The sequence below is a fragment of the Dreissena polymorpha genome, chromosome 9, assembly GCF_020536995.1.
Source record: "Dreissena polymorpha isolate Duluth1 chromosome 9, UMN_Dpol_1.0, whole genome shotgun sequence".
Lineage (NCBI taxonomy): Eukaryota > Metazoa > Mollusca > Bivalvia > Myida > Dreissenidae > Dreissena > Dreissena polymorpha.
The window spans coordinates 49803185-49815654 of record NC_068363.1 but is presented as its reverse complement, the minus strand read 5'-3'; the positions used below and the strand labels follow the sequence as shown (position 1 = coordinate 49815654).

General features: G+C 34.3%; 2 protein-coding genes across 2 annotated transcripts in view; both read left to right on the top strand.

The window, feature by feature from the left end:
• The window catches only part of LOC127846488 (uncharacterized), a 496240-nt gene extending 488889 nt beyond the window's left edge, over nucleotides 1–7351 (top strand). Inside the window, exon 19 of the mRNA XM_052377765.1 lies at nucleotides 7329–7351. The gene's annotated coding sequence lies outside the window, so the exon portion shown is untranslated. The remainder of the gene's footprint in view (nucleotides 1–7328) is intronic.
• Nucleotides 1–12470, top strand: part of LOC127846487 (leucine-rich repeat and coiled-coil domain-containing protein 1-like) — a 283849-nt gene that overhangs the window by 85098 nt on the left and 186281 nt on the right. The window lies entirely within an intron of this gene.

Sequence of the window (12470 nt, the reverse complement as noted above, 5' to 3'; positions counted from 1 at the left end):
TTCACGGCGCGAATTAGCAAAATGTTGAGAATCGTTAACAAACTGAATGGTATCAAAAACATGACGGATAGATACAGGTAAATAAAGTACACTTCCTGGAACAGTGGGTCGCTTCCTATCTCTGTTAACTCAACCGTTGGAATTGTCTTGTTGTATTTGTCACTCCACATTTCTGTTGTGCGATACTCCAGGAACCGTGGGATGTTGTAGGAGACAGATGCGACGAATATTACAAGTATGGTGCGTTTTGTGCGCGACATTGTACACGTGTTTGCGGCGTGTAATGGCTTACAAACGGCTATGTATCTCTCAATGGTGAAGGCAACCGTTGTGTACACTGTGCCTGTTTGGGCTATTAAAGCCATGGGGTATACATATGGATGCATGTATTGACATGCAAAATAGAATCCTGCCAACACGTCCTTTTCCAAATAAATCGTTGGCAGGGCTAGAAACAGTGACATCAACGTCAGCAACATAATGTCGTACACAGCAAGTGATATTAAGTAATAAGATGTGGAATTACGCATTTGTCGATGGCGTAGCACAATTATTGAAAGAATGTTTCCGATGATTCCATATACGGCGATTATATTTGCCACTATTCCCCATGCATAATACTGGAATGTAATCGCGTCGTTCGAAGCACACATGTCTGCTGCTGCGTTATCTGTAAGGTTGGTTATGTTTGGGGTGTCGGCCTCAGCCATTGTGTCTGGTTCTTGCACCTGAAAACAAGAAATAAATAAATTTCTAGAACTTTAACATAACACTTACATGCTTTTCTTTTTGCAAAAATACCCATTAACATTCCAAAAAGAAGACACGAACATCAGTGCAGCAAAATAAATAGTCATAATTTAAAGTGAAAAATAATTTTTCTGATCATGGCAGTAAAAAAAAAAATGAACAACTACAATGATGCTCAGGACTTAACCATAAGAGTGACTAATAACACTTGATTAATATTATTTTTTAAATCACTATTTAAGGCTCATCTAATTACAGTGATGTGGAGTTAAGCATTAAAGCATTAAACCTTCCAGTGCTGGAACCGAATTTTGAAGGCCTTTGCAAACAGTTTGGATCCAGATGAGACGCCACAGAACGTGGCGTCTCATCAGGATCCAAACTGTTTGCTATTTTGATAGTATTTTTTGAAAAAAATCTAAGAAAATGCTAATTTTAGAAATTCAGCAGACAACATTTTAGCAGACAACAAATTTCCCAGCATGCAAAGGGTTAATGTCAGATTACTCTGTACTAAATTTTAATGTAATTTTTCAATGTTGGCTGGTGGCGGCATTCTTCCATAGTATTGAGATGATTACAGCCATGTTTTTTCTTGAAATGGTTAATGTTAAATTATTTGTTGGGAATAAATATTTCATTCAAGATTAAAATATTCAATTAAATTCATCCCTCAGACTGCTATAAAATATGAAAGTAATACTGGTATATAAAATATTATAAAGAGCGAACATAAAAATAACAATATGTGGTATTTGGCATAACATTTCTTGTGAAAGACACACCTTATTGTAATTATAAGATCAATTATTTATTTTCCAGCTTATCCATAATTGCCATGTTGTTCAAATTGCTCTATATAACTTAAACCCTTTCCCACTTAGATATGTATTTTGACGTGTTTGTAGTCTCTCAGAAAGTTATATTTTTGACGTGTTTGTAGTCTCTCAGAAAGTTATATTTTTGACGTGTTTGTAGTCTCCCAGAAAGTTATATTTTTGACGTGTTTGTAGTCTCTCAGAAAGTTATATTTTTGACGTGTTTGTAGTCTCTCAGAAAGTTATATTTTTGACGTGTTTGTAGTCTCCCAGAAAGTTATATTTTTGACGTGTTTGTAGTCTCCCAGAAAGTTATATTTTTGACGTGTTTGTAGTCTCCCAGAAAGTTATATTTTTGTCGTGTTTGTAGTCTCTCAGAAAGTTATATTTTTGTCGTGTTTGTAGTCTCTCAGAGAGTTATATTTTTGACGTGTTTGTAGTCTCTCAGAAAGTTATATTTTTGTCGTGTTTGTAGTCTCCCAGAAAGTTATATTTTTGACGTGTTTGTAGTCTCCCAGAAAGTTATATTTTTGACGTGTTTGTAGTCTCTCAGAAAGTTATATTTTTGACGTGTTTGTAGTCTCTCAGAAAGTTATATTTAATTGAAGACCTTTCTTAAGATTCAAGTTTTAAAGGCTTTATTTACAACCCTTAGATACGAATGAGCAGCAAACAGCATAAAACCTGAACAGACTGAGTTACTTGCAGGCTGTTCTGGTTTTATGCTGTTTGCACATAGCCATTTTCACTTTGCCTCTGAGTGGGAAAGGGTTAAATAGTTATGCTCAGCATTTTATGCAGTTATATTTCAATTGCAGTGTGTTATTATCCCCACGCTTTTTGAAAAAAAGGTGGGGATATTGTGGTTATCTCCGCCGTCCGTCCGTCCGTCCGTCCGTCCGTCTGTCCGTCCTGGCCACTATCTCCTCCTACACTAAAAGCACTAGAACCTTGAAACTTACACACATGGTAGCTATGAGCATATGTGCGACCCTGCACTATTTGGAATTTTGATCTGACCCCTGGGTCAAAAGTTATAGCGGTTGGGGTGGGGCCGCGTCAGAAATTATCACTCATTTTTTTAGGTTATTTTACATTTACTTCTTTATTTCTACACCGATTCACTTCAAATTGATACTGGACCTCTCTTATGACAATACGGTCAATCTCAACCATGCATGGCCCCATTCCCAACCCTGGGGCACCCCGCCCACATAGGCCACACCCACCAAAAATTTCCATTTACTATAATTTTTTCATTTCTACACGGATTCACTTCAAATTGATACTGAACTTTTGTTATGACATTAGGGTCAATCTCAACTATGCATGGCCCCAATCCCAACCCTGGGGCGCCCGCACACATAGGCCACACCCACCAAAAAATTCCATTTACTATAATTTTTTCATTTCTACACGGATTCACTTCAAATTGATACTGAACTTCTCTTATGACATTAGGGTCAATCTCAACTATGCATGGCCCCATTACCAACCCTGGGGCCCCGCCCACATAGACCACACCCACCCAAAATTGCCTTTACTATAATTTCTTCATTTCTACACCGATTCACTTCAAATTGATATTGAACTTCTCTTATGACAATACAGTCAATCTCAACTATGCATGGCCCCATTACCAACCCTGGGGCGCCCCGCCCACATAGACCACACCCACCCAAAATTGCCGTTTACTATAATTTCTTCATTTCTACACCGATTCACTTCAAATTGATACTGAACCTCTCTTATGACAATACGGTCAATCTCAACTATGCATGGCCCCATTACCAACCCTGGGGCCCCGCCCACATAGACCACACCCACCCAAAATTGCCTTTTACTATAACTTCTTCATTTCTACACCAATTCACTTCTTATTGATGATGAACTTCTCTTATGACAATACGGTCAATCTCAGCTATGCATGGCCGCATTACCAACCCTGGGGCACACCTAGGTCAAACATTCGGCGTGGGGATACGCGTCGGCCTCTGCCGCGCCATTTCTAGTCTGTTTGTTGTTATTTCTTTGTCAGTGATAATATTTAATAAGAAGCATAGAGTTTATTATTTTAATATTTGTGTTTACAAATGTTCTTGTTACAGCTTTTATATATATATAAAATATTGAAAAAAATAACACTTAACAATAAACTATAATCTTGTTCACATAATACTAGTGTTAAGTTTTAAAGTTTGCAAACTACAAACTGCATTGACGCAATGTTAAATTTCAAGTTGTCCTTGATTTTTAAAAATACAAACTTAAATCATACAAATTTGAACCCATACTCATTTAAAAACAAAACAAAAGTTAAGTTTTGAACAAGGGTGTTATCAATATTTTTGCCAGGTTTTTTAAAAGAATCATATTATTTAACAACAAATAAGAACATTAAACACAACACAAAGGATAAAATCATAAATACGTTGTACATTTAGTAACACAAATTTACAGCTGCTTCTTGCTGAAGCCAGCTGTCATCAACTCCCTGCTCAGCTTTCCATCTTTGAATGCCAAATGATATATTAAAAATTTATTTCAAAGCGGCTCAATAGGGGGCATTGTGTTTCTGACAAACACATCTCTCATCTTATAATACAATAAGTAAAAAAATGTCAACAATTCTAATCATTTCGTGACCATCTTCATACTTATATCTAAATATAAGATTAAATGGAGGTTTCAGATTTTAACAACATCAGTTAATCTTAATAACTTTGTGGTTTTGTCCATCAATTTAATGTGTTGCCTGAGAACTTAACTTCAAACGAATTATAGATATAACATTAAACTTGGGTGAGCATTACCCAGAGCTATCTTGGCCCCTTAGTTTCATCATGAACATCAACAACAAAGCAAATTGATATTTATGCCCCCCAGCATCTGCAAATGCTTCTAGATATATTGTGATTTTAGATTAATTTAAATTGCCCTAATGATTAATTACAAGACTTAAACGGATGGCATAAGGTTCATTGAACGCTGAATCTTCTCTAATTAAAATATAGCCTCTCTTTTAATTCTATTGTACTCATTAATGGATGTATTAGCATACTCATGCATGGAAATATGAAAGTTAATTACCCTTGCATCTTGTGCTGCTTATGATTATTGCTTTTTATGTATTGTTTTTGCCCTGTCTGTTGGTCTGTTGGTTTGTTTGCGCCAACTTTAACATTTTGCAATAACTTTTGCTATATTAAAGATAGCAACTTCATATTTGGCATGCATGTGTATCTCATGATGCTGCACATTTTGAGTGGTGAAAGGTCAAGGTCAAGGTCATCCTTCAAGGTCAGAGGTCAAATATATGTGGCCAAAATCGCTCATTTTATGAATACTTTTGCAATATTGAAGATAGCAACTTGATATTTGGCATGCATGTGTATCTCATGGAGCTGCACATTTTGAGTGGTGAAAGGTCAAGGTCAAGGTCATCCTTCAAGGTCAGAGGTCAAATATATGTGGCCCAAATCGCTTATTTTATAAATACTTTTGCAATATTGAAGATAGCAATTTGATATTTGGCATGCATGTGCATCTCATGGAGCTGCACATTTTTAGTGGTGAAAGGTCAAGGTCAAGGTCATCCTTCAAGGTCAGAGGTCAAATATATAGGCCCAAATCGCTTATTTTATGAATATTATTGCAATATTGAAGATAGCAACTTGATATTTGGCATGCATGTGTATCTCATTGAGCTGCACATTTTGAGTGGTGAAAGGTCAAGGTCATCCTTCACAAGGTCAAGGTCATCCTTCAAGGTCAAACGTCATATAGGGGAACATTGTGTTTCACAAACACATCTTGTTTTGTTTTTAAACAATTCTCATAAAGTTGGTTCTGTAACTTTATATATCTACGAAATGAATGTTCTTCAGGTATTTTGCTATTCTTGCATTGTATGGGGCTCGATGTAGCAAAATTGAGAATAACATAAGCTTAACTGAAGTGCCAAGGGTAATTAAGAATTGCAGTCAATGAGACCATCTTCACTTTATTTGGCATTTATTTTGATTTTTTTTTATTTCACCTGAGCAACTGTTCAGTATTTTACTAATTGAAATTTTAGACTCATCATTACCGTCATTACTCGAAGTTTTCTGACACTTAAAAATAATAATTTTTCGTTGTGTCGGAAAATTTAGATACAACAAAGATTCAAATATGACAGGTGTCTGATAATTTAGAGACAGATAATAAGGTGTCATAAAATGATATTTATATTGAAATAAAAGCAATAAATCAATGTGCGATAAATTTATTGTGATTTACTCTTTTTGTTTGGTTTAAAAAAATAAATATAACTTAATAGCTTTGCTAACTCTTGCCTGAAATGATATAGAACAAAAAAGTTAAAACATATAACATTCAGCATGCATCTGCCAGGTTTTATGACCTTAATCCGGTTGTAAAAATCCATGATCGAAGTGTCACAAGATAAGCGAAAACAGGGCTGAAGTCTGTACAATAGCACAGTAAAATATACTGTCCGAAAATTAAGAGACATATATTATGGACGAAAACCTGTATATCCGCAAATTATGAGTCACAACAAAATAATTATCTGTCCGAAAACTTAGAGAGTCAGAAAACTTAAAGTAATTACGGTACACACTGCCAGACACTCTTGAGGATAGTAGATTAAAAGTTGATGATGCAACCAGGACTGATGGGTTCAATAACTGCTTCATCTGTTTTGCTATGAGATTCTTAGGGCAATTGATTTCAATATTACGCCATTAGTACCACCACACAAGTAATTTTCTTATCTTTAAAAAAGACATTCAAATGCAACTTAAGTATTGTTCATGACAAATGGTATTTAAACCCAGCTGTTATGAGTGTCTAACACAAATTGATTTTAGTTCGAAATAGTTATTTTAAGACTAAGTAGTACAGTCAAGAAGCTTTTGGAAATCATTTTATGCCATGCATGATGATTTGGGGATCACTTATTGCAATTTCAGGATAATTTTCTAAGCATTGAATGAGCATAATTTTGATCAAAGTATCGAGCTGTCAGCAGTGTTCTTATTTACAATTTTGGCACATTGCAAATTGACAATAATTCATGTTATTTGACAATAGTCTGTTTATGCCTGAAAACTCTTATCCTAATGATTAATAAATTAGATCGTAATGCCTCTTTCTATTTTCTCTCTGTCAGATTTCTATGCTCTCAATGACAGGAATGTAAGTATTATTGCTTTGTTTGTCTTTTCGTTCTGCAGTCCTTACCGTTGTTTTTTTTACCAAACAAAAATCAAGAAGTATTGAAGAGATTCCATGATAAAACTTCGTGTAATAAAAGAGGAAAGGGGAAGTGGAAAGTAAACTTTCAGTTAACTTTCAAAATAGAAGCAATTTTTGCCCTTCATTATTATTTTTTATGCCCCCGGATCGAAAGATCGGGGGTATATTGTTTTTGGCCTGTCTGTCATTGTATGTGTGTGTGTGTGTGTCCCAAATCTTTAACCAAAACTTTAACCTTGGTCATAACTTTTGCAATATTCATGATAGCAACTTGATATATGGCATGCATGTGTATCTCATGGAGCTGCACATTTTGAGTGGTGAAAGGTCAAGGTCAAGGTCATCCTTCAAGGTCAAAGGTCAAAAAAACAAAATCAAAAACTTTAACCAAAACATTAAACATCTTCATAACTTTTTCACTATTGAAGATAGCAACTTGATATTTGGCATGCACGTGTATCTCATGGAGCTGCACATTTTGTGTGGTGAAAGGTCAAGGTCATCCTTCAAGGTCAAAGGTCAAATTTATGGCTTCAAAGCGGCGCAAAAGGGGGCATTGTGTTTCTGACAAACACATCTCTTGTTTGTTTGTAGTAAAAATCCTTTAGTATTGAAGGTATTTGATAAAACTTTGCACATTGATAGAAGACATTTAGAGGATTAGATTAGGGTACTAGAGCCATAATTCTCTTTTCAGTCTTTTTAAAGTTATTGCCCGCTTTTTGTGTAGCCTGTAAAATAATATAATGATAGGTGGCCTTAATAAACTGCCTAAGTCAAAGATTATTTTTATACCCCCACAAACAAAGTTTAGGGGGGTATATAGAAGTGAGCTTGTCTGTTGGTCGGTCGGTCTGTCGGTCCGTATTAAGTGTCCGCTCTCTTATTCAAGTTATTTTCATCCGATCTTCACCAAACTTGGTCAGATGTGGTATCTAGATGATGTCTAGGTCAAGTTTGAATATGGGTCATGCCGGGTCAAAAACTATGTCACAGGGTTACTTAGTGCGTTTTAAACATTAAGCATGGTGTCCGCTCTCTAATTTAAGTAGTTTTCATCCGAGATTCACCAAACTTGGTTAGAAGTTGTATCTAGATGATGTCTAGGCCAAGTTTGAACATGGTTCATGGCAGGTCAAAAACTAGGTCACAGGTTCGCTTAGTGTGTTTTAAACATTCAGCATGGTGTCCGCTCTCTAATGCATGCAGTTTTCATCTGATCTTCACCAAACTTAGTCAAAATTTGTATCTAGATGATGTCTAGGTCAAGTTTCAATATGGGTCATGTCGGGTCAAAAATAAGGTCACGGGGTCACTTAGTGTGTTTTAAACATTCAGCATGTTGTCCGCTCTCTAATTCAAGTAGTTTTCATCCGATCTCCATCACACTTGGTTAGAAGTTGTATCTAGATGATGTGTAGGTCAAGTTTGAACATGGGCAATGCCCGGTCAAAAACTAGGTCACAGGGTCATTTAGTGCGTTTTAAACATTGAGCATGGTGTCCGCTGTTTTTTGTGAAGACAACATGCTAAATATTTTGTGTCAATGTGGCATGTGGGGGTATTCATCATGTCTGTGACAAAGCTCTAGTTTTTTTTAACTGGGTGATTGCCCTTTGTTAAATTTTTATACACCAATCATTTAAGTATACAGGGGTTTGAAATAAAACTGCATTTAATTTGATGGAGGACATTGTCGAGAAGAAGTGCAGAGTACAGGAAACATTACTCTTGCTGTAGTTATTTTGGAGTTAATGCCCTTTGCTTTGTGTGTGCAGAACATAACTATTCAATTTTTTAAACAGAATAAAAAAAAACTATATCGGTACGTTTGATTAGCTTCCTTCGTCCGATCCCAGTCTCAATGTCTTGTTTCGCTTCTTCTACTTGTATTACAAAATGTTTCTTTTATTTTTATTTTTTCCTTCTATATTTCAAGTTTCCTTCTTTTGTTTAAAATGTCTTATTGTATGTTTACTAAAACATTATAACCACCCACTGAATCGTAAAGTTACAATTCTGCAAAAAATATGTACGGAGAAGAACTATACAAGACTTGGTCTTTCGTTCTTATCCATTTTCGGAACATGTAAATCAATTGTAACTATGTATGCATACTTTGTATATAATATGATTGTTCTTTAAATAAAATATGTTTAAACTAAATAAAACTTTTTGCATTTATAAAGGCCTGTGAGTGGAAGTGCAGGGTAAATGTTCCATTAACTTGCAAAGAGTTATTGGCTTGTGCAAACTATAATTCCATTAATTGAAGTTATTTAAATAAATCTTCATAGATATACAAGTAACATTTTGGGTAAGTGCAAAGTGCAAATCATAATTTTCTGTTCAACGTGTATGAAGTGATTGCGCTTGGTATATTTCTATAAGTGCATACCTCCATTGCATTAAGTGGAATTTTATTGTGCAGATCATAACTTAGAACTTAACAATTAACTAAATAAAGTATAGACAGGATTTAAATTAAACTTCACATAACGATTTAAGAATTAAATTTGTAGGCAGAGTTCAAGAACAAAAACTTGTATTACTATGTATAAAGTTGTTGTTCTTTGTTTGATTTTTAGTGTGCAAAATATAACTATAAGTAGATTATTGATTGTTATGAAAATTCATATATCAATATAGGACATTGATATAATTGTTGATAAATAAACTTGTTTTTCCCAACTTTAAAGGTCAAGAACTCATTTTTGGGTAAAAACAAAACATCCACTTTGTGACTTGAACATGGCCTGCATTGAACAACCTCTTTTCAGAATAACGAATTAAGAATAAACAAATTTAGACCAATGAAAATATATGTCAGAGTTTGAACACTATAAAAAGAGGTAACCAATGTGAATTTCATGGGTGAAAGTTTTCCGTAATATTACGGATTTCCGTAAATTCGATCTTTAAAACAGTAACAGCTACGAGCCGAAATAACAAGTCTCCCGTAAAATGAATCCAACCAAAAGACCCTCTGTGCGTGCAAATTGAGGCAGCATGACGTCACCTCTTTAGAATATTCTGACAAAATCTGCTGATAATTTACGATTCCTTTGTCTATGAAATGGTTTACCGCACAGAATAACTCGAACTATTTCGGGAATCTGACTCGGTTTTTAAAAAAGCGTTTTGATTGGTTAACGTAAATCAGTCAACCAATGGAAATCGAGGTTACGAAACGGTCTAATCTCTCAAAAAAATATACAAGTTTCAAAACAATGAAGTACCAATCAAATGGGAAAAAGGCTTTCAAGTCTCATGCCGAGGACAATACCCATGTGAAAAATTACTGGAGGTGGAAATCAAATCATTAGAAAATAACTAGATAAGATATACAAACAAATTACTTAAAAATACAAAACAGAAAATGTATTGCTATAACATATGTTCATTGATCTTTATTATACTGTAAATATTTGTATATAGTTGAGAAATGTTAGTGTTATCTTACAGATTTTGCCTATCACATTTTATCTACATGAAATTTTGAAAAATAGATTATGATATTTTCTAGCCAAACTTAAAAATACAGGTGTTTTTAAGTTTAAGCTCAGGAGAAGTGATTTCTTTGTTTCAACTAAGCTAAAATGCAGGAGCTTATCGGCCCCCAGGCCCCCAGATATTATTTTCAATATTTTGGGATTTTTCAACTTTCACCCATGTAATTCGCGTCTTCCATGTACATGGATAAGTTTTGGAGATGACTTAACTCTTTTTCCCACTCATAGGCAAAGTGGAAATGGTTATGTGCAAACAGCATAAAACCAGAATAGCCGGCGAGTAATTCACAGTCTTTTCAGGTTTTATGCTGTTTGCTGCTAATCAGTATCTATTAGGGTTGGAAATGAAGCCTTTAAAACTTGAATCTAGTAAGAAAGGTCTTTAATTACATGTCACTTTCTAAGGCACAATAAATTTGTTAAAATACGTATCTAAGTGGTAGAGGGTTAAATACGTATCTAAGTGGTTAAGGGTTAAATACCTATCTAAGTGTCAAAGGGTTTAATGAGTATTTAAGCGGTAAAGGGTTAAATATGTATCTAAGTGGTAAAGGGTTAAATACGTATCTAAGTGGTAAAGGGTTAAATATGTATCTAAGTGGTAAATGGTTAAATACGTATCTAAGTGGTAAAGGGTTAAATATGTATCTAAGTGGTAAAGGGTTAAATATGTATCTAAGTGGTAAAGGGTTAAATACGTATCTAAGTGGTAAAGGGTTAAATATGTATCTAAGTGGTAAAGGGTTAAATATGTATCTAAGTGGTAAAGGGTTAAATACGTATCTAAGTGGTAAAGGGTTAAATACGTATCTAAGTGGTAAAGGGTTAAATACGTAACTAAGTGGTAAAGGGTTAAATATGTATCTAAGTGGTAAAGGGTTAAATATGTATCTAAGTGGTAAAGGGTTAAATGGGTATCTTAAGTGGGAAAGGGTTAAATCCTGACATCAGTACTCAATTGTTAAATTGTAACAAAACTCGAGGGTAAAACAGTCCAAATATGTCTCTTTAAATGGGTCTTTAATTGGATTAGTCACATTTAAATTCTATAATTAAGAATGTCCATCATTCTTTTTGTTAGTAGTTTCTAGTTTAGATATCAGGAATGTATGTTGTTCCTTGTTTATTGATTTCAACAAAATTGTATGATTAGCATTATACAACCATGTATTGTTTTTTTGTACGACAATCTTCATGTTTTTGTCACATATCAGACATTATCAAAAGTATTTAAAGTCCACAGGACAGTTTAATTTGCAGGAAAACAGACTGGGATTCATTGGACTGAAACATCACACCACGGAGTAAAATTTATTGACAAAACGATATAAATTGAAAAAATGAAATGGAAAATAAACAAAACAACACTGAACAATGAACACTAACAAATCACAACACACTCAGTATTTTAAATACAATTATTTAAACCAAAAATTAGTTAAAGACAATTGAATTTCGCAATGAAAATTCAATAATTGTATACTGGTATCATGCAACTTGCTGTTAGAACAAATCTTTTCAGATACTGATAATTTAGTGTACGTGACAGTGACTGAAGAATGTAAATAAATTATTTTACAAAAAAATCACATTTATACTTGTTAGGAATCAATGGAGTACCTACAACAACAGAACACATGTCAGGGTTCGACATTAACTTTTTTTACAGCAAGACCGTCGGACCAGCTCCTCTTAAAATGTACTAGCCCGAACCTGATGTCTACTAGACCACAAATGACATAGCAAATGAACACAATTGTGTCATGTAACTGTTTAATCAGGATTTATCAGTAAATAATCAGTGAACACTAGATTTTTTTTTGATGCATATAGTAAAACAATAAAATAAAACTTTTTTTGCTTTTCTCCGTCAAATTCAATCCATGGGAACTGACTGGATTTTCCATCTAGGATAAAATTGATGTTTTTGTGTTTCTTCATATTTACGTTTCGTGTCAGTTTAAGCGTCGGATTCTTTTTTATTAACAGTTACTGATTTGTCGGACGAAAATCCGAACTTGAACAAAGCCATTCTTTAAATTACATTCTCTTGTCGGCTACGCAAAAATGTTTACATTGACGATACCGATTTTCGATAGAAGTCGTAAAGTCATGCTCTACAGTTTTA